The sequence below is a fragment of the Urocitellus parryii genome, chromosome X (genome assembly GCF_045843805.1).
Source record: "Urocitellus parryii isolate mUroPar1 chromosome X, mUroPar1.hap1, whole genome shotgun sequence".
Taxonomy (NCBI): Eukaryota; Metazoa; Chordata; class Mammalia; order Rodentia; family Sciuridae; genus Urocitellus; species Urocitellus parryii.
In genome coordinates this window covers 21,064,791-21,088,308 of record NC_135547.1, presented here as the reverse complement: position 1 = coordinate 21,088,308, position 23,518 = coordinate 21,064,791, and the positions used below count along the sequence as shown (strand labels likewise).

The 23,518-nt window shown below is 37.3% G+C and overlaps 1 protein-coding gene and 2 pseudogenes across 3 annotated transcripts in view; 1 reads left to right on the top strand and 2 right to left on the bottom strand.

Annotated features, from left to right (window-relative positions):
• Enox2 (ecto-NOX disulfide-thiol exchanger 2) overlaps nt 1–23,518 on the bottom strand; it is a 312,579-nt gene that overhangs the window by 218,204 nt on the left and 70,857 nt on the right. The window lies entirely within an intron of this gene.
• On the top strand, nt 3,018–7,053 carry LOC144250807 (transcription factor BTF3-like; annotated as a pseudogene).
• On the bottom strand, nt 5,972–6,965 carry LOC113200464 (torsin-1B pseudogene; annotated as a pseudogene).

Here is a 23,518-nt window from a genome sequence, read left to right as displayed (position 1 = left end):
AGCTAAAAAATCCAGGTGAGAGATTATTACAGCAGGCTACAGCACAGAAATAAGAAAAGACACATTAAAGAGAATAGGAAAGACAGATTTACATTACCCACAACACTCTTCCCAGGAAACACAGAGGGAAAGGGAAGGAGAGGGACATGAGTGCTGAACTTTGCCTTGGATCCCAACATCAAGCCTGCCCCAATAAAACTCATCACTGGGCAGGAACCCATAGGCCCACCCCAACAACAGGTTGGCCATTGCTACCCTAGTCATCAAACAAGCACCTCTGGATATAGGAGCTAGAGCTGCGCTGTGAGAGGTCAGCCAGCTCCAGGATCCAGGCCCATCCCATGTTTCAGACCATCCCAGAGCCAGGTTGGCTCTCACAGCCCAGGCTTCAGGCCTGACCCAAAGCTAAGTTGGCACTTCAGGTATCAAGTACCAGGCCACTACCCATTGACACAGGTTTCAGCCACACCCTCTAGCCTAGCCTCTGCAGCCCATCACTTTAGCAGACCCAGGGTATAAACCTATTAAATCAGACTAAAGTGTAGGCCCATCCCAGTAGACATTAGAGCTGGACCAGCCCCCATAGACCCAGTCATACCTCAAGTTCAGGCCAGCTCCCATGGAATTAGGTGCCAGGATTGACCCTGTGGACCTAAGCACAAGGCCTTCTCTAGTACATGGATGTATTGACTGAGTATAGAACCAGATTAGGCCTATGGATCCAGACTTCAGGTTGGTATCAAGTACTTTAGGCCTGCTCTCATGGACTGTACACTTAATCCACAAGTTTACCCAGTGGATCCAGACCCTAGGCCCAGCCCCATGGACCCAAAATTCAGGCCCACCCACCTTCTGACCCAAGCACCAGACCATACTGCCTAAGGCCTCCAACAGCAAGTTCACCTGTAAACCTCTCAAGATAATCTGCCACATATCTCTAGATCAGCTGAACTGGTGAGAGACTTTCTCAGACAGAGCCAGTTTGCAAAGACTGGAATAAGTTCCTACTTCTTCATATGTGCAAACATCAATACACGGCCACAAGGATCAAGAAAAATCAGAAACTTGAGAAATATGACTTCACTGAAGAAAGAAAGAGCTAAGGAAAGATGTAAATATTCAGCTATATGAAGAATAAAGGTATCCAATTCAATTCAATTCAATTCAAACAAGACTACGAAACATAAAGTTCTAATAACTGACCCTAAAGAAATAGATAAGTATGATCTGCCTGACAAAGAATTCCAGATAATTTCTTTTAAAAGCTTACAAAATGTCAAGAAAATACAGAGAAACAATTCACTTATATCAGGAAAATAATGATTAAAAGGAGAAATTGAGAAATTTAACAGAGATATAAGTTATATTTTAAAAGATAATTTCTGGAACTGAAAAGTACAATAAATGAATGTAAAAAAGCAAGAATGTCAAAAGCAGGATTCATTGAGCAGAAGAAAGAATCTGAATTCAAAGACAGGTTATTTAAAGATATACAATCAGAAGGAAAGAGAATGAAAAGGAATTAAGAAAGGTTAAGAGATTCATGAGGCAGCATCAAAACAGAAAATATTCAAGTTATAAGATTTAAATAGGAGAAGAGAGAGATAAAGGGGTAGTAAGATAATTTAAAGAAATAATAGCAAAAAAGTCCAAATACAGGAAAATATATAAAAATTCAGGGACAGGATCATCAAAGGTCTCCAATTAAATTTGATTCAAACAAGACTGAAACAACATATATTAAAATCAAACTACCAAAAAAAAAAAGAAGGGCTGGGATTGTGGCTCAGTGGTAGAGCACTCACCTAGCATGCTCTGGGACCCTGGGTGCAATGTATAGGGTCCAATTATAACTAAAAATAAATAAATAAATATTATTTAAAAGAAGAAGAAAAGGATAAGCTGGGTATGGTGGTTCAGGCCTGTAATCCCAATGGCTCAGGAGGCTGAGGCAGGAGGACTACAAGTTCAAAGCCAGCAATTTAGCATGGCCCTGAACAACCTTGAGACCCTGTCTCTAAATAAAATACAAAAATGGGCTGGAGATGTGGCTTGGTAGTTAAGCACCACTGGGTTCAATCCAGTACCAAAAAAAAAAAAAAAAAAGAAAGACAAGTAGGAGTCTAAAAGCAGGAAGTGAAAAGAAACAAATAACATACAAAAGAGTTTCAATGAGGCTGCAAACAGATTTATCATCAGAAACCTTATGGGCGAGAGTGGGATGGTATATCCAGAAAGCTGAAGGAAAACAAACAAACAAAAAACTTCCAACAAAGAATACTTTACACAGCAAAGCTGTCCTTCAGAAATGAGAGCAATAAAGACTTTCCAAGAAAAACAAGTTTACAGAGTTCATAAACTCCAGATCTGTCTTATGGGAAATGCTGAAGAGAGCTCCTCAAACTAAAAGAAAGGGACACTAATTAATAACACATGCCAAAAAATGGGAGTATAAAGCTCATGGTCAAAATAACTGCACAAACTCAGAATATTCTATTTGGTGTGGGGGGGGTGGAGGTGGTACCAGGGATTGAACTCAGGGGCACTCAACCACTAAGCCACATCCCCAGCACTATTTTGTATTTTATTTAGAGACAGGGTCTCACTGTGTTGCTTAGTGCCTCACTGTTGCTGAGGCTGGCTTTGAACTCATGATCCTCCTATCTCAACCTCCTGAGCTGCTGGAATTACAGGCATGTGCCACTGTGCCTGGCCCAAGCTCAGAATATTCTAATACTGCAATGCTGAGGTTTAAATCACCTTTGCCTTCACTTTCAAGGTTAAAGAAAAACCTATTAAAAGTAACAATACCTACAATAACTTTTAAGGTACACACAACAGGAAAAGATCTAAATTATGACATCAAAAATATAAAATGGCTCTAGCTGCCATCTTCTTGTGAATGCTTGTGTGCACCTAATCTCACCTGGTCTGCCTGAGACCCCCTAAACACCAACCCTAGTTCCCCATATGGCCCCATTTCTGCTCCAACAGGATGAAAGAAACTATCATGAACCATGAACCAAGAAAAACTCTCCAAACTGCAGGCACAAGTGCATATTGGTAGAGTTCTCCTTAAAGAAGTTAGGGGTAAACAATATCTCTGGTATTAAAAAGGTGAATATGTTTACAAACGAAGGAACAGTGATTCACTTTAATAACCCTAAAGTTCAGGCATTTCTTGCAGGAAATACTTTCACCATTACAGGTCATGCTGAGACAGAGCAACTGACAGAAATCCTACCAAGCATTTTTTAAACCAGGTTGGTGCAGACAGATAGTTTAAGGAGACTGGCTGAAGCTCTGCCCAAACAATCTGTGGATGGAAAAGCACCACTTGCCCCTGGAGAAGATGATGATGATGAAGTTCCAGATCTTGTGGAGAATTTTTTTTTAGTATTTAGGTTTTATTATTTTCTATTCACTAGGTCAATTCAAGTTCTTGTCCATATCTCATGAGAGGCTGGACTTTTCCAAATCAGATACAGTCCAAAGGTGGCCCACATGTGTGAGTTTATTGTGTCACTGTAAACAGGAAACCTTGTCTCCTCCTGACCACAGGCCCAAAAGGTTATAAAAGAAAGGTAACTTATCTCCAATGTGAGAGCACATCCTGAAACTTAGGAGCCTCACCTAGGCATCTTCATTGATTTATTGGATGGTGCTGGGGAGGGAACTCAGGGCCTCATGCATGCAAAGCCAGCACTCTACCCAAGCCACATCCCCAGTTCACCATGGTGTTTTGGGGTTTTTTAAGATACTTTTTTAGTTCTCATTTTCTCTCTTTCTTATGTGGTGCTGAGGATTGAACCCAGCACCTCCCACGTGCTAGGTGAGGGCGCTCTACACTCTACTGCTGAGCCACGACCCCAGCTCCTACTGTGGCGTTTTTTAAAGACTAAATGTGATACCCCAGAAGGAATTTCCATGTTGTAAAATATTCATTCTTGCACATTTCATACATATAAAAATGTTACCCAGTGTTTCAATTATGTGTCTACAGTTATATCACAACTGTGGGTCAGGCAGAAGGATCCTGCTGGCTGGAATCTGACTCTTATTTCCCAGTGATCAGGGCCATCCAGCCTGGTGCTATCACACAGGGGTCAGCATCAAATGACACTCAGACCAGCCACCACTCAGATGACCTTCTTTGATCTTCAATTGTGACCATATAGTAACTTGTACTTAATAAAAACTCATACTACTTCCCTAGCATAAAAAAAATTAAAAAAAACATACTACTTCAAAGTACCTGAGAAGAGAATAAGCAATTATTCCATTTTATGTAGTTCCCAGGTTTTAAAATATGCAATATCCTATACTTTATCATCTAAGATTCAGAAGTAAAAACATTATAAAAATACACCTATCTTTTTCTGGGGTGGGTACAGGAATTGAACTCAGGGGTACTTGGCCCCTGAGCCACATCCCCAGCCCAATTTTGTGTTTTATTTAGAGTCAGAGTCTCACTGAGTTGCTTAGCACGCCATTGCCAAGGCTGGCTTTGAACTCGTGATCCTCTTGCCTCAGCCTCCCAAGCTGCTGGGATTACAGGCATGCACCACCACACCTGGCAAAATACACCTATCTTTGAAAAGGTGCTTAAGCATTTTGCTTCCTCTGTAATCAGGCTCTGCGCACCCGCACAGCCCAGAGAACCTGCCTAACCTGCTGAGCTGCACATTACTCACATGTGAAGTGTAACAGGCAAATGTAATAACATGATGGGGCTGGGGAAACCTGGTAGTGGCGTGTCTAGAGGACATGGTACAAGGAGCTGGCAGACTCACCAAGCAGACAGTGGGAATTCCACGGCCAGGGCCAGACCTGAGGGACTCTAGGTCCTGGTCTGCTTACAGGGCCTCAGTGCGCCTCCACCCAGGACAAGAGTAGCCAGTCTGCAGGGCCACATCCTCCTTGCCAACACCATCTGCACCTGCAGGTGCCACCGACGTTAACTAAAAATACTACCAGCCAGTGAATGCTCTCTCTGCAAAGAAAAAGCAGAGCAAGATGACTTTGGCATGTGAAAACCTGATGCTCCCAACTGTAGCAGGGTCCCTGGGGCCCTTGGTCACAGCACTGGTTCGGGAGGCGGGACCATGGATTGTTAGAGTCTGTAAACAAGTCAAGATGGCGCCTGGCATTTTGCAGAGGGAGTGGTTTGTGAAGTAACGCCAGTGAGCCATTAAGTGTGGAGATTCCTTATTGGTTGACTGCTGTTTCTAGTTTATGTTAATTAAGATAAGCTGTGTGGAATGTCCTACAATAAACGGCTCCCACTCCTGCTGTATCAATGTACACAAGTTGTTCGTCACCCCCCGGTTATTCTTTTTTATTTATTTATTTATTTTTATTTATTTATTTATTTTTTTTATTGGTTGTTCAAAACCTTACAAAGCTCTTGACATATCATATTTCAAACATTAGTTTCAAGTGAGTTATGAACTCCCATTTTTACCCCAAATACAGATTGCAGAATCACATCGGTTACACATTCACCTTTTTACATAATGCCATACTAGTAACTGTTGTATTCTGCTACCTTTCCTATCCTCTACTATCCCCCTCCCCTGCCCCATCTTCTCTTTCTATCCCACCTACTGTAATTCATTTCTCTCCTTGTTTTTCCTTACAATTCCCCTCACAACCTCTTTTACCCCCCGGTTATTCTGCTGCAGCCAAACTGCGGCAATGGGTCGCCAATGACCCTCCACCTCATGCACAGCTGTTTGCAGGCACTTCCATGAAGGTTAGTAACTGTGCATGTGAAGGATTCTAAAAGCTCACATTCAACTGCAGGGAACAGCTGAACTGCCATCATGCCGCACACAGGACAGATTAGTGTCTTTTCAACAGTCAACTCTTAGAAACTTCTAGATCCCAAGTTCACAGGTGCAAATATGCAGAACCCTGAAGAGGTCTTTAAAGTGTTTCTGAAGGGCAAGGTCCAGGTGTGGGTAAGCTCTCAGTGGAAATCTAGCCGGGACTGCATGGTCTTGCAGCCCTTGTCTGAATAGATTTTCTCATCTTTGGGGAAAAACATCATTTCCTCTGCCACCCTGGTGAATATGTCTTCATCTACAGCATCTCTGCCCTCACATACATCTTCATGTGTCTGTACTCCAAGGGCAGGAAGGGGATGAAGTAGTTGATAAGGTTTCTGTCTATTAGCCCACTGTGCCACAGGCCACTGTGTTTATTGTTGAAGACTCCAACAGACAGCACAGGTTCCAGGTCCTTCAGCTGGATGTCTTCCCTCTTTCTTCCTGCCCTCCAGAAGTCCAGAACCATCTTAGTTATGAGGTCTCCACCTGTATTGCTGAGAAAGATGAAGATGGCTTTGCAGTAGAATACCCTATCCACCTGCTCATAGTAGTCTAGGAAGGGCTTGATGGAATCGATGATCCCGGGATGCAACTTATGCATCTTCTCAAATATGAAAACCAAGCTGGCGCAGGTGCTCACATTTCCATGAATCCACTTCTGTAGCTGCTACTGGTACAGTTTAATCTTCTGCTCATGAGGGAAGTGCAGAGTTGATACAAACAGGTGGACAAAGTCACTCTTCAGGCCTTTTGGGTGAAGATTTTCAGCCACAATTTAACTGACAAAATTCTTGCCTGTGCCAGCCTGGCCATGCAAGGACAGGGTCAGTGATTTGTTGGGATTTCTGCTTTCTTGAAGCCTATCAGTGCCTTGAGAATCACTTCCATGGCCAGATGCTGTCCAAACAGCATCTGTTCCAAATCCAACTTGAGGGTCAAGGCGATGAGCGGCTCCTCGTAGCTGCAGCACTTGGCGAAGCAGCAGTACAGGTCCTTGTAGGAGAGGTAGCCCATGAAGGCCAACACGGCCCCGATGGCCAGGCCCACGCTGAGGGGCTCCAACGCTGACACAGTGTGGGCAGACAGCAGTAGCCGCAGTGCCACAGTGCCCCAAAGCCACCCTGCCAGTCGCATCACCAGTCTGGAGCCTCGGCAGCCACGCTGGGCCCAGATGGCCCTTGTGGAGAATTTTGATGAGGCATATAAGAATGAGGGAAACTAAACTGATTAACTTCTGAAGAGGACAAAGTTAAAGAAATTACTGGGAGCTGCTATTTTATATTATGACTGCTTTTTAAAATTGTTTTGTTTATGAACCTGATAAAAATCTAGATCTCTAATATTTTTAAGCCAAAGCCCCTTGGACATTTTTCAATTTTTGCTTATACACAATTTATTCCTTGAAGCTAATTAAGCTGAAGAAGCCTGGGAATAAAGTTTGAAACAAAGGTTAATAAAGTTCTTTGCCTAGTTAAAAAAAAAACATAAAATGTAGAAATACAATAAATGTATAGTTCTTGTATGTGATCAGAATTAAGTTTTTATCATCTTAAAATAGCCTGTTGTAACCAGAAGATGTAAGCCTCATGGTAGTCACAAAGCAAAAGCCTAAAGTTGAATTTTAAAAAGATAAAATATTGTTCTAAGCATTTTGGTAGAACAGAATGGCAACTGCTATGCAGAGGCTAACAAGTACATATAACAGATAACCATAGTAGCAGAAACAGGAAACAAACAACAGGTAACAGTAATCCCCATTTAGGCTCAGTGCAGTAAAAGGCCCTAGGCTGTCTGAGCTAAAAGTGCCTAGGTTGTTGACAAACTTGTAACCATATAAGAAATGTAGAATGCATCCTGCAGTAGAATTGTACCAACTCCTTTGCCTTGATGTACCTAAAACTTGCTTATGTATAAAAGTAAAAGCACTATTGTGCTTGGGGCTCAGACTTTAGGAATTAGCCCTCTGGGCTGCACCACCACTAATAAAGTGTTGCTTCCAGTTCACACTGTCTGGACCCTGATTTCCTGCTACATTATATAACTAAACAAAATCACCCAATCACAAATAAAAACAGCAAGAGAGGAGGAAAAGAATAAAGTGTCTACAAAACAACCAGAAAACAACAAGAAGGCAATAGTAAATCCTTAAATATCAATAATTAATTTGAATAGAAGTGGATTAATTTCGCCAATGAAAAAACATATGGTTGCTGAGTGTATTAAACAAAAAAGCAAGAACCAATGATATGCTGCCTACAAGAGACTCACTTCACCGGTAAGGACATACATGGACTGAAAGTGAGATGGAAGAAGATTTTTCATGCAAATGGAAACCAATACAGACTAGGAGTTATTATATCTAAAAAACTAAACTAAGTCAAACACTGTATAAGGGAGAAAAAGAAGTTATTTATATAATGATAAAGGGTTACATTCATCAAGAGGATGTAGTAATTATAAATATGTATGTACTCCCAATTGGAACACCTAGAAATTTAAAGCACATATTAACAGATCTGAAGAGAGAGATCAATATAATACTACACTAGTAGGGGTCTTCAATACCCAACTTTCAGCAATAGACAAATCATTCAGATAGAAAACCAACAAGAAAACATTGGAATTAAACTATGTATTACAACATATGAAACTAATTAACATTTACAGAACATTCCATCATTCTTCTCAAGTGTACATGGAATATTATAAAGGATAGATCATACATTAGAAAACAAAATAAGTCTTGATAAATTGAGGAAGACTGAAATCATATTAAGTATCTTTTCTGAGACACTGGCATGAAACTAGAAATCAATTAACAGGTCACATTTCAGAAAACTCATACATAAATGGAAATTAAACAGCATGCTTTTGAACTACCAATGGGTCAAAGAAGAAACTGAAAGGGAAATTTGTAAAATCTTGAAACAAAATAATAGGTACAGGACCTATCAAAATTTACAGGTTGCGGCAAAAGCAGTTCTAAGAGAGAAGTTTATAGAAATAAAATGCCCACAGGAAAATAAAAGAAAGATCTCAAATGAACAATCTAGGGATTATAGGCATGTGCCACCAAGCCCAGCTCATGACAAAAAAAATCTTAATAAATTGGGTATGGAAGAAATGTACCTCAATATAATCAAGGTCATATATGACCACCCCACAGCAAATATCATACATAATGGTAAAAAGTTGAAAGTTTTCCTCTATAATTAGCAAAGAGAAGGATGCCTATTCTTACTGCTTCTGTTCAACAAAGTACTGGAAATATTATCTAGAGCAAGCAGATAAGAGAAAAAAATCAAGAGGCATCAAAATTGAAAAGGAAGAAATTAAACTGTTCTTGTTTACAAATAAAATGACCTTGTATAATAAAAACTCTAAAAATTCCACCAAAACCTTTTTGAACTAATAACAAATATAATAATGTTGAAGTATACAAAATCAAAATTTAGAAATCAGTAGTATCAAGATTTCATCTCACTCTAGTGAGAATGGCAATTATCAAGAACACAAATAATACAAGTGCTGACAAGAATATGGGGAAAAGGTACATTGGTACATTGTTGGTGGGACTGCAAATTACAGTCACTTTGGAAAGCACTTTGGAAAGCAGTATGAAGATTCCTCAAAGAACTAGATATGATCTAAAAATAAAAAATAAAAAGAAGACTAGGTATGGAACCACCATAAGACCCAGCTAGTACACTCCTTGGTATTTATCCTAAAGAACTAAAATCAGCATACTATAGCAATGTAGCCAACCTCAATATTTATAGCAGCACAATTCACAATGGCCAAATTATGGAATCAACTCAGATGTCCATCAGTAGATGAATGGATCAAGAAAATATGGTATATATACACATTGAAGTTTTACTTAGCCATAAAGAAGAATGAAATTATGACATTTGCTGGCAAATGAATGGTACTGGAGACTATCATGCTAAGTGAAATAAGCCAGTCTCAGAAAACCAACAGCTGGATGTGCTCTCTAATATGTGGAAGCTAGAGAGAAATGAGAAAAAGAAGGAGTAGAGGTTTAGATATTATAAAGATACAGGGAAAACCAGTAGCGCAGAAAATAAGGGGATTAAAAGGAGGAGAGGAGGATTGGGAAAGGGGAGGAAATGGGGAATGAATTTTTTAAAAATGATGCTATGTCATATAAATATAAAGGAACTTCACCTTTATGTATAAGTAGACAGAATCAATCAAAAATAAGTAGATAACTGCAAAGAAGATCAGTATACTAAAGCAAGGAGAATGGGGGAAGGAAGAGGAAAAAGAAAAAGGGAGACAATGAACTGAAATCAAATCCTATGCATGTATAATTCGTTGGGATGAACCCAACTACTATGTATGATAATAATGCTCTAACAAACAATTCAGGAGTGTTTAATGGTAATAATAAACTAGTAGTTAATAAAGAACTATCCAAATAAGAAATTAAGAAAATAATCCCATTTCCTATGCTTAACCAAAACTATAATACTCAGGAGTACATTGAATCAAGGAAACAAAAAATCCCTGTACACTAAAAACAATGAAACACAGATGAAAGAAGACGCAAATAAGTGTAAAGATAACCCACACTCACAGATTGGAAGAATTAATATTGTTAAAATGTCCATAATACTCAATGAAATCTACAAAACGATACAATCTCTATAAAAATTCATCTGACATTTTCCCCAGAAATAGAAAAAACAATCCTAAACTTTGTATGGAACCAAAGATGATCTTAAATAGCCAAAACAATCTTAAGCAAAAAGAAAAAAGCTAGAGGCATTCATATTGGGATAGGGAGAAGAAGCATGAAAGGAATAGATGAACTCTAGATCGGGCAGAGGAATTAGAGGGGAAGGAATGGAGCATGGGGTAATTAATGATGGTGGAATGTGATGGTCATTATTATCCAAAGTACAGGTATGAAGACACAAATTGGTGTGAATATACTATGTATACAACCAGAGATATGAAAAATCGTGCTCTATATATGTAATAAGAAATGTAATGCATTCTGCTGTCATATATAAATAAAAAAATAACGAATAAAAATAATTTTAGTTGTAGATAGACACAACACACTCATTCATTCATTCATTCATTTGTAGATAGACACAACACACTCATTCATTCATTCATTCATTTCGAACCAGTGTCTCACACATGCTGGGCAAGCACTCTGGCACTGAACTACAAGTCCAGCCCTAAAATTGAGAAAATTCTAAATGAAAGGTTGAAATCATAACAATATCTCTGGGGCTGAGGATGCAGCTCAGTGGAAGAGCACTTGTCTACTGTGGTGCCCTAGATTCGATTCCCAGTACCACATATACATACAAAAAGAATACATCTAAGTCATTCTTTATTTCTCATATCATGGAACTTTAAGAGATGGAATGGGCCTTAGAGACCATATAACACAATTTCCTCATTTTACATATAAAAAACTGAAGACAGGTGAAATGACTTACCTGAGTCATGTAGATACTAATAAAGGAAGTAACACTTAGATTTCCTAGGAAACTACTTTTTCTAAATTAAAGAAACTTTCTGAATGATTTACTTCATTTATTTTATTGTGGTAAAGATACACATAATACAAAGTCTCTTACCTTAAATTTTAATGTAAAACACAGTATTGTTAACTACATGTACATCTTGAATAACCTTAGTTTTTTCTTTAATGGTCTATCAAAGTTACATTTTTTAAAATAATTTTTAGTTGTAGATGGACACAATACCTTTATTTTATATTTATTTTTATGTGGTACTGAGGATCAAACCAGTGCCTCATACATACTAGGTGAGCACTCTACTACTGAGACATAATCCCAGCCTCTGAAGTTACATTTTTTTGGAGGGGTACCGGGGACTGAACTCAGGGCACTCAACCACTGAGCTACATCCCCAGCCCTATTTTGTATTTTATTTAGAGACAGGGTCTCACTGAGTTGCTTAACGCCTTGCTTTTGCTGAGGCTGGCTTTGAACTCATGATCCTCCTGTCTCATCCCCCAAGTCACTAAGATTACAGGCGTGTGCCACCACACCTGGCCTGAAGTTACATTTTTACTAATTGCAACTACTCTGCATTTGTAAATAACCCCCCAAGTTTATTTTATGTGAAGTCATATCAATGTAATCTGGTGTCCATTGCTCCATTTTAATTTAATGAGAAGGATTCTAGGTTGTATGGGAATGACACTCTCCTATACACTTTTATATTTAAAGAAGAAAGAACTTGATAAATTTTGTTCAATTAATATTAAAGGCTTCTGTTCAACAAAGATAACATCAAGTAAAGACAAGACAAAGACTGAGACAATACTTAGAAAGCACAAGAGATTCGTATCCAGAATAGATAATCTCTCAAATCAATAAGGAAAAGACTAACAACCATAAAGAACAATGGGCAAATGATACGAATAGACAATTAATAGAAAAGGAAACTGCTATGTCCAGTAAACACATGGAAAGATATTAAACCTCACTAAGAGACAGGAAAATGCACATTAAAACATAGTGAGACATTATTTCTTTGGCAAAATGTTTAAGTCTGACAATACTGAGGGCTATAGGATGTGATGAAACAGGAACCCTCACACAGCACTTGTGGGAATATGAAGTAGTACAATGACTCTGGAGAGCAATTTGGTTAAGTTGAAAACACACATTCTCTGCAACCCAGTTTACCACTTTAAGGTGAAAAACATCACACGTATCACAAGGAGACAGGTAAAAATAACACCTACTGGAGTATATTTTGTAATAGTGAAAAGTGAGAAACAACCTAAAAAGCCCATCAACAGGAAATGGATATATACAATTGAGAAACAGCCACTCATCAAATGAAATATTTTACCCTTGTTAAAATGAATAGTTTTGCATACCAAAATGGATAAATATAAAAAATATAACGTTGAATGATAAAATCAAGTTGCTTAATAATATATACACTGTGATACAAATTTTATAAACATTAAAACTATTCTCAACATTTTTTCTAAATGCATATATGTTTACAAAAATATGGATGGGAAAGTCTCACATCAACTTCAGGATGGCAGTTCCTCCAGGAAGGGAGAGAAATGTGATCAAGAAGGGCCACAAAGTAAATTTCAACAAATCAACCATATCTATATTCTTAACAGATTGCAAACATTGGTTAATGTTTGATAAATATGTGTAGTAAGTATAACTTTACACCATCTTCTTCTCTATATATTTGGAATTTAAAAATAATACAATGTTTTATGAAAGAATAGAGAAGTATATTTTCTTTACAACTATCAATAGACATATTTGAAAACTAAAGTTAACCACAGGCATTATGTCAATGCTCAACTTTGTTTTGTCAGCTATCAGCTTTTATAGTGCAAACTTTGGGGCTTTAATGCCCCCTCTTTTCAAAAAAAGCTTCCACAGAAAGTAAAGCATATGTAATTACACATTACACAATTGTGCCACATATAGTTGAGTGCACACCAGGAACACATGTTAAACCATTTTCTGTGACTTATAAGTGACATCATGTGCAGATATTAGCTCAGTATTCAAGCCAGTGAGAAAATTTACCAAGGCCCTTTGTGAATTATACATAATTTTTTCTACTTTTCAGGTGAAATTTGTTTGCTTGGATTGGGTCCAAATATTAACCTGGAGGGTAAACTGTTTTAGGTTAAGGAAAACACAAGAGAGTAAATTGATGTTTGCATGTGATAGAAAAATTCTTTAAATTCAACAGGAAATATATTCAAACTTATAATTGAAAGACCTTAGTAGCCAGAGCTTAGTGAGGAAGAAAATCCTAGTGAGGAAAATCCTAGAAAGTTTGGGAAGGAAATGATCTCAACTAATTTTAGAAAGTGATTTACATGGTCTTAAAATGGTTTATAAATAAATGGTCACTACCCGAAACACATAGACCAGTGGTTTCTGAATGTATGTTAAATACCATGTAATTATACATGCTTACTGGGGCTTATATAGATTAAATAGCCTGTGTATTGATAGAGACAACTCTCTACTAATAGGCAAATTAATCCAGCCAGACTGCAGAAACTCATTTAAAGCACTTAAATTCTTGTTAAATGCAAATATGGAATTATCTGCAATTATGCTAACCAAAATAAACAACACTCAGAATCATAAGAATGCCATAAGAAAACATTCAGGACTAAGAACTTGACTTTTTAGAAGTAAGAACAGTATCAAAGAGCAAAACCAGTTCATGCTGGGACCGAGTTTCATTCACACAGTGTATCAAGGCACAGAGCCAATAATCTATAAGGGTTGAAAAGCCATGAAGTTCCTTCAAATTTAGGCACAGGCACAGCTACCTGTAACTAATTGGTTCCTAAATGTAGAAAGATCCACACACCAAAGTACTGCACAGTTTTGCAGTGATACTGTCCCCTATGAATACTCTTCCTCATACCTCTTTGCTAGGTTACATTTACTCATTCTTTAAGACATGGCATGAATATCACTTTCATGGGAAACATTTCCACCTTCTCTATTCTACTCATCTCAGGTTCTGCACACCTGTTAAGTATTTTGTTATACTCTGACAACCCCCCATACTTGAACTTTATTTTAATTGTTTTTTTTCTTATTCAACTATAAGCTTATGAGCCAATAATTATCTTGTCTTGATTATTAGTTTTTTCCCCAGCATAGTACAGGACCTGGTAGACAGCAGCAACCCAATAAATACCTGTTGGCTATATTAATGAATGAATGGATTGATTCAATGCCAGGTAAGTACAAGTATATTAATGTCAGTCAAATGTAACTATTTTTAAAGGCATTGAGAAAAAATAATATAGATAACATGATGTTTTGTGTGTGCATGTCTCTATAAGTTAGATGATGATGGTAGAGTGTATTATGCATGTGTTGATGGGGGCAGACAAAGGGTTTTCTTCTTAAAAACTCAAATATTAGTATACCTAAAGTCCAGAGGAGTAACAATTCCCATATTTATGTATTTATGCTCAAACTGCTTCCATCCATGTTTCATTTATTCTTACAACCTCCAGGCAAAATAGATAAGGGAAGATATCATCATTGTTGTTTTTCTGAAGGGGAAATGGATTGAGGAGTGAAGTGAATCTGCCCAACTGCAAATGGTATCCCAATATCCGAGTTGGTGCTCCAGCTGCTAGAACAGTGTATCTTGGTAAGATCACAATTACTATCACAGTCTTTTCAGAGAAGGAAAAACAGATAAGAGCAAATATCTGAGACAAAAAGAAAGCCCATAAATTCATATGACTAATCTACTTTGCAGCCTCTAGTAAAGGTAATGTGGCTTCTGGGTTCAAAGTATTTACTTAACTAGCATATGGAAGGGGAAATTAGGGCTGGAATGAATGTGTATTTTTCTATTTGCATTGATAAAATTTTGCATTAACATTAGTAATTCAGTGAACTAGAAGAAATTAACAGGCTAATAAGATGAAATTCATTTAACAAGACTGACCAAGATTTCAGCTAGAGTAATCAAATCTAATATTTTTCTGAAATGCAATCAATAAAAAAAACACTTGTGGTATAATTTATTTGTAATTAATAGTACATGGAAAGTAACATTAGGATGAAAATATCTGATTATTTGGGCTTTTTTCAGCCTTATATGATGAAGTTTAATTAACTGATAAAATAATTTAATTGAGGGGTTCTCTCCCATATTTCTTTTTTTCTTAAAAAAAATCAAGGAATGAGGTTGTAGCTCAGTGGTAGAGCACTTGCCTAGCATGTATGAGACACTGGGCTCAGTCCTCAGCACCACATAAAAATATACCACATAAATAAATAAAATAAAGATATTGTGCCAAATAAATAAATAAATAAATAAATACACAGCCAGTAAGGTGTTTTCAAACCCAGAAAGAAAAATAGGTGCAGCTCCCAAAGCAGTTCTGAGGGTCCTTATGAATGATATTTTATTACATTTTCAGCCTCACATGATATCTTTTCAATGAAGAGTTCAAGAACCTCACAGAAATGGCCACTGATCTGGAGCCTGATAAGCAGGACTCTGTGGGCGGTATCATTGTCCAGAAGTTTCTGAAAGGTAATGGTGACCTTCCTAGATTAATTGTTGATCAGGCATACTGTTATCTTGGGCTCTGCCCAAACTATTCTCCATGGTATTCATCCAAACTATAAAGGAAGATTTCAATGCTAAAAGAAATCTCTAGTGTTTGTTATAACAATGATGTCTATACCCCTTCATTTAGTCCTTCTATCCTCACAAAATTTCTACTGTACTGACTGATCCTGCTCTTTCTTTCAAGTCTTTCTCTCTGATGGGCTACTTGTTCCTCCTCTGTGTTCCAAGAAAATAATAAGCAGTAAGGGTAAATGTCACCTTTTCCTTAATAACTGATGTAAGAAGTTGAATATTAAGTCAGAGTACTCGGGGTTTAAACTAAGGTTCACCTGACACCAAAATCTTTTTTCTATGCCACACTGCTACCCTGAAGCAAACTGAGATACTCTAAGTATGATGTCAGATAATATGCATGCCTGTAAGCAGAATTAATTTTAAACTTTCAGACCTTTTATGGTCAAAGAGATGATGAAGAACTTGGAGTAATAATAATGGTTAACTTTTATTTAGGGCATAGTACAAACCAGCACTATGCTAAGAGCTTCACATGCACTGAATCATTTAATCCATATAATAACCTTACTAAGGTATGTGCTATTATTATGCTCATGATAAAGATGAAGAAACTCTGATACTGAAATGTGAAATGACTTACTCAAGGTCACGCAGCTGGGAAGTCGAATAGAAATAGAATTCAAATCCAAGCAGTCTGGTTCCAGAGACTCCACATTTAAGCAAAACACTATATAATATGAAATTCATTGGGATGAGAAATTTTCCCAAGAGAGAAAACAATAACCACAGATTTTTAGGGCTGAAAAGAACCTTAAAGATTTAGTCCAACTTTCTAATCTTCCCAATGAGGAAAATGAGGCAGAGCAAGTTTAATCAGCTTGGCTAAGGCCACATGGATTAAAAGTTGCTATGCCTGCATTACAGTCCAGGTCTTCTGACTCCTACTCAAGTGTCTGTTCCATGATATAATATTATGTTCTCCCTGATGCACTCACATGGCAAAATAAGAGGTGAATTCAGTTAAATTACCTTTCCTGAGCTTGCACCTAAGCTACTGAAATTGGCTGGAGGAAATCCACATAGCTGAGCAGATAGATGGGCTTCACTTTCATGTAAAGTATTCATGACGACAAGCCTCGACCGAGCATTCATCTCTGCCCATCAATGCCCAGCTACTTCTGAATTAAACTTGCTTTCCCAGTCTTCAAAGTGATTGTATCTCCATTGTGGTCCTCAATCCTCCTACATCTTCCCCCACTCTATTTCTACTTCCTGCTTTTAGCTGATGCTCTTGCCTCATACTTTATGGAGAAAACAAAAGCCTTCAGAAGAAGGAGCTCTTTCATCTTCCCACCAACAAATCTACAAACTAACTCATTCTCTGTGTTCTCTCTCTTCTGTCAGAATGAGTATCCTTGAATCCCACCCCTTCTTGCTATTCAAACTTGCTCCTACAGTTGTCTTATATTTTCTGTGTCATCATTTCCCCTTTCTACTGGAAGTCAGACTCAGCTTCTATTCTTTCAACCCATATATTCCAACCATCTGTAAATCCTGTCTTCTAATTCTAACTCCAAAATACATCTTAAATCTGTCCATTTCTCTTCATTTTTGCAAATATAAATTGCAATGTTTTCTTAACCTAGACTCCATAAAAAAATGAACAGCTTTGTAATTGGCTGTGTGTTTCCATTCTTGCTCACCTTTAATTCATTCTCCACAGAGCAGCCAAAGAAGTCTTTACAATGAAAAACAATGCATATCAATTCCATGATTAAAACTAATAAAGTTCAAACTTTTCAGGGTCTATAAGCCCTCTATGATGTGATCCCAATTTACCCCTCTCAATGACATCTCATACTATGTTACTTTTCATTCCACTATGGTGGCCTTTGCTCTATTCCTGAAATGCATGAATTCTTTTTATTTATTTATTTATTTTTGCCCTAGAGACCTGTGCTTGTGTTCCCTGGGCTCTTTGCATGATCATCAGGTCTTGGCCTGAAATTCATTTTCTCAGAGAAACCATCTTTCCATAACATCTAAATAGTTTCTTACTATTTTTCTCATCTATAGCCATCCTAGCACTTCCTATAATCAGTAAGTATTTCATGTGTTTAGATTCTTGTCTGTCTCAAAACCCAATGAGGGCTGGGACCTTTGTATATTTTTATTGCTGTTTTTCACACATATCTAGCAGAGCATCTAGAGAGTTTTTTGTTTTGTTTGGGCGGGGTGCTGTTTTGTTCGGTTTGTTCTGTGATACTAAGGACTGAATCCAGGGATGCTCTACCACTAAACTACATCCACAGTCCTTTTTAAAATTTTATTTTGAGACAGGGTCTTATTAAGTCATCACTCAGTAGACTTTTGCTGAATTAGAAAATGGGATTCCTTAATTTTGTTGATTATCACCTGGGACGATGGTCAAGTGGACAGAAACACAGTCCCTAGAATAAATTTTAAAAGGAATTAATTACTTCATTATGTATAACTATTATAATGTACTTTTAAAAGCATATAAAAAACAAAAAATGGGGCTGGGGTTGTGGCTCAGTGATAGAGCGCTTGTCTAGCATGTGTGAAGCAATGGGTTGGATTCTTTGCACCACATAAAAATAAATAAAGTTCTACGAACAACTAATAAAATTTCTTAAAAAAACAAAAAATGAATTAATCAATTAGTGCCAGTCAACTATAAAGCTAAAAATATTCACCCAAAGAGCTGTTCTTCAGACCCTCTAAAATCACCAACACATTGCTACCTAATAAAAATAGTCTAAAAGTGGGAGGGATAATTCTGATTTCCTTAGGAAAAAAATCTGGTTTCACAATTGCTAATTTTGTCAAATTATAATCAGCTGGTTCTGATCTCCTTCTATAGTGATCTCTTTCTGAACAATAAAAAAAGATAACCTGCAAAGTTGGCCCAGATGATGGACAGGACATTGAGGGTGATAACCATTTAAGGCTCTTTGTCAGATATGCTCCCTCTCACTATACACAGTTGAATAGAAAGGAGGAGATACATTTTACTTGGTTATTTTTAACCCCAAGCCATTTATTCCTCTGCTAAGTAGTTTATTGATTCTTCAACATCAATTTAGAACTGGAGCTTACAGCACTCCCATCAGAAACCTTATAGTGTTCAAAATAAATGACTTGCCGAAACAATACCATGTCAGTTGTTGAAGAGGTAGCTAAGGGAAACAAATGAACCGAAAGGTAGAAACTAAATATAGATATTCCCTTATATACACGCTTGGGGAGTGACCTTTCTAAGAACAAAACGCAAAAATAAAACAGAAAAAAAATCTATAACAAGAAGAATTCAGTAGTATGGGAGTCTGAAAAGAAAAATGTTATAATTCACTATAGCCTACTACCTCCCACTAATGTTCCATAACAGTTATTTTAGACAGGAAGCACAAGGTTGCCAAATGTTCTTGTTCTACATTTCCTGTACTAGTTTCACATCCCACACATCTAGCCCTAGTATTAAAAATATTGTCTGTGATATTTTACTTCCTGGCATCTAGAGCAGGATCCTCCCAGGCTTGCCTATAAACCTTTCAGGACTCAAATTCCAACTTTCATCCTGTAGAAAGCATATTCGCCTTCACATACACCATCCCCTTTTAGCAAAATGTTACTTATGCCCAAATATTTTGGGATTGGGCGTGAGGAAGTATTGAATTACAAGCCCAAGAAGGACATACATGTTTTAGTAATGTCATCTCAGGTGTAAGGATTCATATACAATGACACATACAAACAACACTGAATTTATTTTTCACCCTATGAGGAAAACAGGTGCAAAAGTTGCTTAAGCCTTAGCTTTGCACATTTAAAATAACTGCTTTACATGTTGATTTGGAGTTGTAACTCATCTGAGATACTTAGGAGATTTCCCAAAGTGCACAGGAATTTGGAAACATGAAATTGCAATTACTTTCCATTTCTTTTCTCCAGTTTCTCCATAATTTCTCTTCCTGATATAGCTAGCTTTTTAAGGGAATTATGAAAAGTGGCTCCATACACCAAGTAGTCTTTCAAACCCCATGATCAAATAGGATCAATCATCAATAAATATTTATTGAGAGCCTACTAGGTGCAAGGCATTGTTTTAAGAGCTAGAGTAACAAGCCCAGAGAGGGTTTCACAGGTTCAAATGAGCTTAAGAGAGTAACAAGGAGAGAAGAGTTTTTGATGTCTAAGGCTGTTCCTTTTTTGGTTTTAACCATAAAATGGAACAGCAACTGCCATAGGCTGTAAGCAGGTGATGTCAAAAAGGGATTCTCTTCTTCAGGGCTACCTGACTTTAGCTTTCCTCCTTTCTAATTCCAGCATAATGCATCTCAGGATCTAGGAAAAGGATATCTGAAAAATGAAGTCAACTTTGCTGCTAAGTAACTGAGACAAATGGAATATTCTCCACAGATAGTCCTCTGAACCATCCTTGCCCTGAGCCCAGGTCTCCACTGTTGCTTGATTCAACATCTTGGGTCTAAGTTCCTTCTTTACTCTTTTCTCTTCATTATTCTAAAGCAGCACATAGAGGCAGTCCAAATAAACATATTGACTTAATTTTGGAGGGAAGAAGTAAATTTTGACACATATCATTCATTCATTCATTCAACAAGTGTTTATTCACTTACTACTATGAGCCACAGATTGCTCTTGGTGCTGGGATTTATCACTAAACACAATAAGCCCTGTTCTCCTGGAGCTTACATTTTTAATGGGATGAGTAATAGAAAATTTTCCTGAGATGAGTAATAGAAAATTTTCCAATAACCACATGGTCTATTATGGGTTGAAGTGACTAAACACCCCCTTTCTTGTTCCTCCATTCTCTAGCTTCTACTCTAGAGCCCAACATTTGGGTCCCTGTCTTCTTGCTGCTTTTAAAATTTCTATAATCCACTTCCATTCCTAGACCTAACCTTGATGCTTTCTCTCTTTTACCTGATTTCACTTGCCTCTGTGTGCTCAGGCACACCCCATTAGTTGTAATTAACTATAATAAATGGAGCTGTCTTACAATGGTACCCCATATCTCTCAGATCCCAGTGACAGCAATTTAACCCAAATCCTGAGGGCACTGGGCTTCTGGTTTTACACATCTCTTATTAGCCTTTTCTCAACCTCTTAGTTGAGCTTCCAATTCCATTTAAAATCCCCTTTTTCCTTAACTCCTCTTCAACTTTTAATTACTGTTGACTATAACTCTTTTTCCCTGATAAGGGGAATAATTGGGAATATGAAAGAACAGGGTCCAATTTAAAGAAATATATTTGCTTTACGTATATATATTGTCAAAGATGATTGGAAAAAGAAAGCTTCTGGGACCAGGTACCATGTCTTTATAAGACTCTGATCTTATATGTATATCTTTGCTTCCTATGGAATTTCTGTAAGCTGTTCTTTAAAATAACTGTGCTGTGAACTTCTGGGTTCTTATAGGGTCATAACATTCTGAAATTGCAGGACAAACAGGAAAATCTAAAACAGTGATTACTTGGTATCAAATAAAATGATATAAGAAATTTCTCCTATTTTTCACACCCTCTCATTTTTCTACCTCATATGAAATAGAATATAAGTTGAAAATATTTCAGGCCAAAAAATAATTTTATGAAAAAGATAAGCACCTAGGAACATAGGCTTATAATAAAAGTGTCTCCTTCACCTTAAAGCAACACTAATGTAATTCAATAAAGTTTATAAAACCATGCCTGCCAATCAAAATATAGAAAAGACAATTTCCTGTTTGTAGAAATAGATGTGATATTGAACAGAACAAAATCAGGCTGCAATTAGCTTAGAAAAAACTGATATACTAGACTCAGCTTAGCTAAAACATTGTTGCTGCTTTTCAACACTAGTTTAATAAAATTAAGATTTCCAAGAGAATGCTCATCCTGGAGAGGGGACATAAATGAATTATAAAGAAAAAATCCTTAAATAGTGAAAATAGCTGAGTGCTTACTATGCGAAAGGCATTTTGCAAAGTGCTCTCTGTACATTTTTTCACTTTATTCCCACCACAATTTAAACAGGTGGGTATGTACTCGTCTCAGTTTTTTAGGTAAGAAAACTGAGGCTCAGAGATAAAGTTTATGTAAAATCATACAAATAATAAGAGGAAGAATTCAGATCCAGGTCTGCCATAACCTCTGTGAGGGTTATATTGGCACCCATAGAAGATATAAGAAATATATTGCTAATAATATATATTCATATGTAATATATATGCATATTTATGTTAGATAAATTCTAAATAAAGTATGCAAAAATAACCCTGACATGGGAGAATAAAACAATTTATTGGGAGTCCTGAGACCTGAATTCTTATCTAGGCTCTGATGCTAGCCAGTTGTATGGCTTTACTTGAGTCATTTTATACCTCTGGGCTTCAGTCTGTCCATACATTAAACAATAATATCATGCTAAAGCTTTCATATCATCCCATTTAGGTCTATCATTTGATTTCTCTACTAAATTAAATTATATCACATGGATTACCATGAATTTTTTTTGCCTTTGGGGATAACATACACCAAAAGCAACTCAAGGAATAAATTCTGCTAAAGAATATACCCTTGACACAAAAGATCTACAAGAAAGAGGGAACTTTCTTGTGATTGCAAATTGAGCTGCCAGCATAGTCTTTGAACTCTCCTTCACCAGCAGCCAAAGAGAAACTTCAGTTAATATCCAGTAAAAATGACAGTCTGCAAGTATTTTGGACCTCCATGTTGAGACTAAGTAGGCAAGAACTAAATGGAGAGAAAAGCATTTTACAGGGTCACTGCTAAGTCCAGAATCATGGGATTTCTAAAGAAAGTGTTTATGGGTGACTAAATCAAAGGCCTCGGTTAGTTCAATAAAAATGGTTCTAATAATATAAGCCTCACACATCATGTCTGAAATATCACTGGTACTTTAAGTAATGGTGAATTGAGAGAAAGGCTTTCTGTGAAACATAGGTAGACCAGTGTTAGAGAATTCCCTTCTTTAGGAACTGAGCATCACAGAAAAACTTTACATAACCAAGGCAAGACACATGGAATCACGATCAGTATAGACAGACCCTGACTTTTGATCCTATGTATAGTGCATGATGCCAAACTGATCAGCGAGTCTCCAGAAAAAATGTGCACATTCAAATCCTCATAGGGCCTTCTACAGCAGTTCCATGAGTTCAACAAGCAACTGATTCAAGAATATTAAACTTTATGCTCATACTTCTCCAAAGCAGTTCTTGATTAGTGTCTTATTGTCCCATTGCCTTCCTAGGTGACTACCTGCTGTCATCTTTGACACAGGAAGTAATGAGAAGCCACACTCCAAGCTGCCTTTCCAATATTTTCAAGAGCCACTGAGCAAAGGTTAATGTCTTCTCACTTTTGCCACTGACAGTGATGGAATTCCAAGAGAGTTCATTTTTCTCCGGAAATAGTTTAACTTAGAAAGGCAGTCAAAGAAAGTTAGAGAAAGACTGAAGGCGGGAGAGAAAGGATGAGCTATTTAGATATCTGTGG